Below are 7,128 nucleotides of genomic sequence, written 5' to 3' on the forward strand. Positions count from 1 at the left end.
CTGATGGGCACACATAGGCGGCACTGATGGGCACACATAGGCGGCACTGATGGGCACACATAGGCGGCACTGATGGGCACACATAGGCGGCACTGATGGGCACTCATGGGCGGCACTGATGGATACTTATGGGTGGCACAGATGGGCACTGCTAGGTGGGCACTGGGCATGGATGGGCACTGTGGGGTGGCGCTGATGGACACTGGGGTGGCACTGATGGACACTGGGGTGGCAGCACTGATTGTTGCCAGTCAGTGCCCATTTGTGGGCACTGACTGGCATCTTTTTTCTTTGTTTTTTTTTTTATTTATTTTTTAGACTTTTTTTTTTTTCTGTTTTTTTTTTTTTTTTGCCCACCCTGGTGCTCCAGGGTGGGCATCCCTGGTGGTCCAGTGTGGCGATCCGAGGGGGGGCTGCGCTGATAAACAATCAGCGCGAACCCCCCCTGTCAGGAGAGCCGCCGATCGGCTATCCTCTACTCGCGTCTGTCAGACGCGAGTGAGGAAGAGCCATCGGCGGCTCTTCCTGTTTACATCGTGATCAGCCGTGGTTGGACACGGCTGATCACGTGGTAAAGAGTCTCCGCCGGAGGCTCTTTACCGAGATCGGAGATGCAGGGTGTCAGACTGACACCCCGCATCACCGATCGCCGCGATGCGCGCCCCCGGCATGAAATCCTGCAGGACGTTCTAGAACGTCCTGTCAGGATTTCATAACCACTTCCCGGACGTAAATCGGCCATAGGCCGGGCGGGAAGTGGTTAAACCTCATGTTACTGGCTGATTTAATCGATCATGAAAATAGTAATCGATTATGAAATGAATCGATTAGTTGTTCCTCATCAACAGAAAAGATGTTGGACTTCCCCCAATGTATTTTAAATGTAGAATAGGTTCTAAATTCTTTTATCCAGAACTTACCTGCAGGGTGTGTTTTTTGGATTGGATAAATAAGCATGCCCTCTGCATATAATTACTCTTTCCAGGTGCCTCACCATGTCGCTATGAATGTGTAAGCTCCACATCAGAGTCTGTGCTGGTGAACCTTGGCACCCCAGATGTTTTGGAACTACATTTCCCATAATGCTGGACTACACTTTAGTGTGCATGAGCATCATGGGAAATGTAGTTCCACAACATCTGGGGTGCCAAGGTTTGCCATGGCTGTCCTAGACCCTCAGAACAGCCTCCTTTTGCAGCCAATGTTTGTTTTCTGTCTTGAGACCTAGTGGTTGGTTCCCTGTTTGGTTGGCATGTCAGGATTTGCCAGAAAAATTCAGGTGGGGGGTATGGAAAACATCTGCGTTCTTAACGGTTCTAAATCTAAGGATGTTGCAGTACATGGACATTAATCCAGAATGGACTCCCCTTGACCTAAGGAAAAGAGCTCTAAGCCAGCTCATCATGGCAATGACGCTTCTCCAAAGCACTGAAGTCCCTGCACAGATCAGAGACTCATGAGGGTTTATTTACTAAAACTGGAGAGTGCAAAATCCTGGTGTAGCTGTGCATGGCAGCCAATAAGCTTCTAACTTCAGATTGTTCAATTAAGCTTTGACAACAAGACTGGAAGCTGATTGGTTTGGTTTCTGTGCAGAGCTACATCGGATTTTGCACTCTCCTGTTTTAGTAAATCGACACCTTGGAATATTCTAGTGTTTGACACTAGAAGGGTGGGATTTTTGCCGGGCCTGTACAGAGCAGGTGATGCTGGGACAGGGAGTATGTGAGGCTTGTTTCATGCAGGCAGCCCAAAGCTCGATTACAGTGTCTGAAGAGGTCAGTTAGTTAAAGAAGGAACTGCAGTCTACTCACATAATTTGTAATAAAAACATCTTTGCCATTCTAAAAACTTCCCTCCAACCACCTTGCATATTATTTTTATATATATATACTGTGATTCTGTACTTTCCAAATATGCTGCAGAAATCTCCCTCCACTGAGTCTGGCTGCATCCATTTTAACTGTGGGCAGCTTAAAAACCTGTCCCTCAGGGACAAGATTGTAGACCTACACAGGGCTGGAATGGGCTACAAGACCATTGCCAAGCAGCTTGGTGAGAGGGTGACAACAGTTGGTGCGATTATTCGCAAATGGAAGAAACACAATTACTGTTCTCCCTTGGTCTGGGACTCCATGCAAGATCTCACCTCGTGGAGTTTTAAGGATCATGAGAACGGTGAGGAATCAGTCCAGAACTACATGGAAGAATCTTGGCAATGATCTCAAGGCAGCTGGTACCATAGTTACCAAGAAAACAATTGGTAACACACTACGCCGTGAAGAAATGAAATCTGGCCGTGCCTACAAGGTCCCCCTGCTCAATGAACATCTGAATGATTCAGAGGAGACCAAAATCAAGCTCTTTGGCCTCAAGTCGCTGTGTTTGAAGGAGAAATGCTCCTTTATGACCCCAAGAACACCATCCCCACCTTCAAACATGGAAACGCTATGTTTTGGGGGTGTTTTTCTGCTAAGGGAACAGGACAACTTCACTGCATCAAAGGGAGGATGGATGTGGTAATGTGCTGTCAAATCTTGGGTGAGAACCTCCTTCCCTCAGCCAGTGCATTGAAAAAGTGTTGTGGATGTGTATTCCAGCATGACAATGACGCAAAACACACAGTCAAGGCAACAAAGGAGTGGCCTAGCCAGTCTCCAGACCTTCATCCCATAGAAAACAGGGGGCTGGACACTGCAAGGTGAAAAAACATAGGTTTACAACCCCTTTAATTCTAGCCAGCTGTTAAAACTAAATATGCAGTGTATTGCTTGCATAGTAAACACATTTACAGGCCCAGTTTTATTCTATTAATATGGGGACTGCAAGAAGTATAGAATATCATGTGGTCATATATGCAGGATGTGCTAAACAGTTTTGGATTTTGGTCATTGAGCAAAATTAAGGGTATTCATTCCATTGAATTGTCAATGACTACACGCATTGGAGTCAATGTGAAAGGCAAAATTAAAATGGATAATGGGGCAAAAAATTATTTTTTTCAGTAACAGTATAACAATCATATATGCACAAAAACAAACTAAACTGGACTGCTGTAAATGGAAAAAAAAAATGCCTAACCAGTTCAATGAGGGAAACAGTCTGAAATTCCCGTGATGAAAAATAATTTCCCTGAATATAGTGCCTTAAAGTATTCATACTCCATAAAATTTTCCACATTCACACTAAAAACGTAAATGTATTTTATTCGGATTTTATTTGATAGACCAACACAAAGTGGCACATAATTGTGAAGTGTTTTTTTTTTTTTTTTACAAATAAATATCTGAATAGTGTGGTGTGCATTTGTATTCAGCCCCCTTTACTTTGATACCCCTAACTAAAATCTAGTAGAACCAAATGAAAAAAATGTAAAACCCAGTATACATACAGTACGCTGTAATCTTACAGATTACAGTACTGTATCAAATTATTTCACATCCCCTTTGTCCCTAGTCGTTTGTGCAGTGCAATGCATGCAGTTTTATATTATAAATAATTTTCTTTCTGCCTGGAAACTGGAGATTGTCCATAGCAACCAAAAAGTGTCCGTTTATGTCAAAAGTGGTTTTAGACCAGCTAAAAAACAGCGATAATAAATTAGAATCACTTGCAGAATTGAGTGATAGTGATTTGTGGGGAAATTTGTCATCGAACACTGAAAGTAACGACAGCGACAATTCTGCAACTGAGCAAATTTCAGTGTTTTTGATTTGATTGCATTATTGAATCCTTTTTTTTATTTTTATACTATTTATTATAATTTGTGATTCTGTTTTAAACTTTATCATACCCGGGATGTCTACAAGACTCTTGTTTGGACAGATTTAAGTGACAGTTTGCGCAGTGCTTTACAACGTCGGGGAAGACATTACAATTCAATACAGGAGGAATCAGAGGGCCCTGCTCGTTAGAGCTTACAATCTAGAAGGGAGGGTCAAGTGGAATAAACGGTAGTAGCTGTGGGGGATGATCAGATGAACAAGATGAAAATACAGTTGTTGGGTGTGGGTAGCATAGGCTTCTCTGAAAAGAAGGGCTTTCGGGGATTGTCTAAAAGCTAATGGAGTAGGAGATAAACGGACAGATTGGTGTAAGGCAGGGATATGCAATTGGCGGACCTCCAGCTGTTACAAAAAAAAAAAGTCCCATCATGCCTCTGCGTGTCATGCTTGTAGCTTTCAGAGTCTTGCTATGCCTCATGGGACTTGTAGTTCTGAAACAGCTGGAGGTCTGCTAATTGCATATCCCTGGTGTAAGGAGTTCCATAGGCTTGTAGAGGCTCTAGAAAACTCCTGAAGATGAGCGTGGGAGGAGGCAATGAGAGAGCTAGAGAGCAGGAGGTCTTGCGAAGAACGATTAGGTTGGTATTGGTATAAGCCATAAGAAGTCCCATTTGCAGTTTCCGAGAAGCCATGTGGGAGGGACAGTAAACATATGGAAAAAGGTGCTCTGGTCAGATGAGACCAAAATTGTACTTTTTGACCTAAAAGCAAAACGCTATGCGTGGTGGAAAACACTGCACATCCCCACTGTGAAACATGGTGGTGGCAGCATCACGTTGTCTGAATGCTTTTATTCAGCAGTGACATAGAAGCTGGTTAGAGTTGATGGGAAGATGGATGGAGCCAAATACAGGGCAATCTTAGAAGAAAACCTGTTAGAGTCTGCAAAAGACTTGAGACTGGGACGGAGGCAGGGCCGTTTGAAGGAATTTGGGGGCCCCAAGCAAAATGGACATGGAGGCCCCCAAACCCCAGAAACACCGAACCCCCCCCCCCCCGCACGCAAAGCCTACAGGAACCACAGCATAGGGATACAGTTTATGTTCACCCGTACGTTATATAAATAAAAAAGGTTTACAGTGCAAATACTGCTGCATATAATGTGCATAAAATTTGAACAATTTCAACAATTGAACATTTGCAAAAAACACCACTATACCATAAAATCAATTAATATACATAAAAAAGTGCACAATAACTAAATCCAACATATTTCTTACTCCCCCCTCCCGCCCCACAGCAGGTGTCCCCATCAGAGTCCCCCCACAGCAGGTGTCCCCATCAGAGTCCCCCCCCCCCACAGCAGGTGTCCCCATCTAGGGTGCCCACATTTCCAAACTGCCATTCAGGGACAATTTTGCCAAGGACCAGGGGGGGTCATGTTGAATGTAGTTTCAGGGTTGGCGGGATTTCGGTGCAGAGTGTTTTGTCAGGTGAATACCATGCTTGGAATATAATTCCATTATTACATTGTAATAATAGACCCCCCCTCCACTAAGTATAGGCCCCCTACCTCAGTACGGACCCCCTCCCTCAGTACGGACCCCCCCTTCACTAAGTATAGGCCCCCTACCTCAGTACGGACCCCCTCCCTCAGTACGGACCCCCCCACCACTAAGTATAGGCCCCCTACCTCAGTACGGACCCCCTTCCTCAGTACGGACCCCCCCCTCCACTAAGTATAGGCCCCCTACCTCAGTACGGACCCCCTCCCTCAGTACGCACCCCCCTCTCCACTAAGTATAGGCCCCCTACCTCAGTACGGACCCCCTCCCTCAGTACGGACCCCCCTCTCCACTAAGTATAGGCCCCCTACCTCAGTACGGACACCCCCTCCAATAAGTATATACCCCCGCAGATATCATACAAGAGGTGGTCAGAGACTGCAGACATGATACAGAAAATGCTCAGAGACCAGTGTGCCACTTTCCACCTGTAGCCTGCCTCCAAATGTCAGGGGTCCATGCTGGGACATGTAGTCCTTCAATATGGGGGGGATAACATTCCTAGATGTCAGGGGTTCATGCTTGGACCTGTAGTTCTTTACTTTTGGGGGGGGTCACATCCCAAAGGTGAAGGACTACAAGTCCCAGCATGAACCCCTGACATCTAGGAATGTGATCCCCCCCATATTGAAGGACTACAAGTCCCAGCATGAACCCCTGACATCTAGGAATGTGATCCCCCCATATTGAAGGACTACAGGTCCCAGCATGGACCCCTGACATCTAGGAATGTGATCCCCCCCCATATTGAAGGACTACAGGTCCCAGCATGGACCCCTGAGAATTAAGTGTGTGTGAGCTCATAGATTTCACATGCTAATACTGGGACCTGTAGTTCTTCACTGATTGAGGGGGGCATCTTCAGTTCTGGGGGGTTCATGCTGGGACCTGTAGTCCTTCACTTTTAGGGGGGGGGGTCACATCCCAGCATGAACCTTGCCCTGATATTTAAGGATCTGTCCTCCTTCCATCCCTCGAGGGTGTAATCTCATCTGTTGGTGTCCTCTCCTGCCGACCCTGTCCTCTTATCAGTGTTTGCTCCAGGCTGACACACACTCGGAGCTCCTGTGACGTGCTGACAGTTCAGCACAGCACGCTGGCTGCTGGGGGAGATCTAACTGAGCATTTTAACCCCAAACTGCCATGGTGAGTGCATCGGTTTGTACTTGCCTTTTATTATCCTTTCCTTCATGAATTTATGCATTCTGCTGTTTGGACGCAGGGAAGAGGTGGGTGGAGCAAATCAGTAGGTACTGAGGAGGAAGTAACACATGGGGAGGAGGTGGGACAGCCTACCTCCTCCTCGTACATGCAGAATACACAACAGCCGCCAGGCGCGAGGGAGGGGCCCCCTGCACAATCAGGACTAACGATCAGGATACCCTGGCGCTCTGCGGCGCCGCAGCCAGAGTGGACAGGCATGCGGGCTGCTGCTTGGGGGCCCCTGACCAGCTCGGGGCCCCAAGCAGTTGCTTGTATTGCCTGTCCTGTTCCGACGGGCCTGGACGGAGGTTCACCTTCCAGCAGGACAACGACCCTAAACATACAGCCAGAGCTACAATGGAATGGTTTAGATCAGTGGTCTCCAAACTATGGCCCGGGGGGCCAGATGTGCCCCTTTGCTTGCCATTATGTGGCCCTTGGGGCACTTTTCCACAGACAGACACCATTCCCCTTACTGACACCATAAATAGGCCACTTTTCCAACGATAGGGCACTGAGGAGCATTTTCTACTCTCACTGACCACAGTCCGGCCCCCCAAATCAAATTGGCCCCTTGCTTTGAAAGTTTGGAGACCCCTGGTTTAGATCAATGCATATTCATGTGTTAGAATGGC

This window comes from Rana temporaria, chromosome 3 (genome assembly GCF_905171775.1).
Source record: "Rana temporaria chromosome 3, aRanTem1.1, whole genome shotgun sequence".
Lineage (NCBI taxonomy): Eukaryota > Metazoa > Chordata > Amphibia > Anura > Ranidae > Rana > Rana temporaria.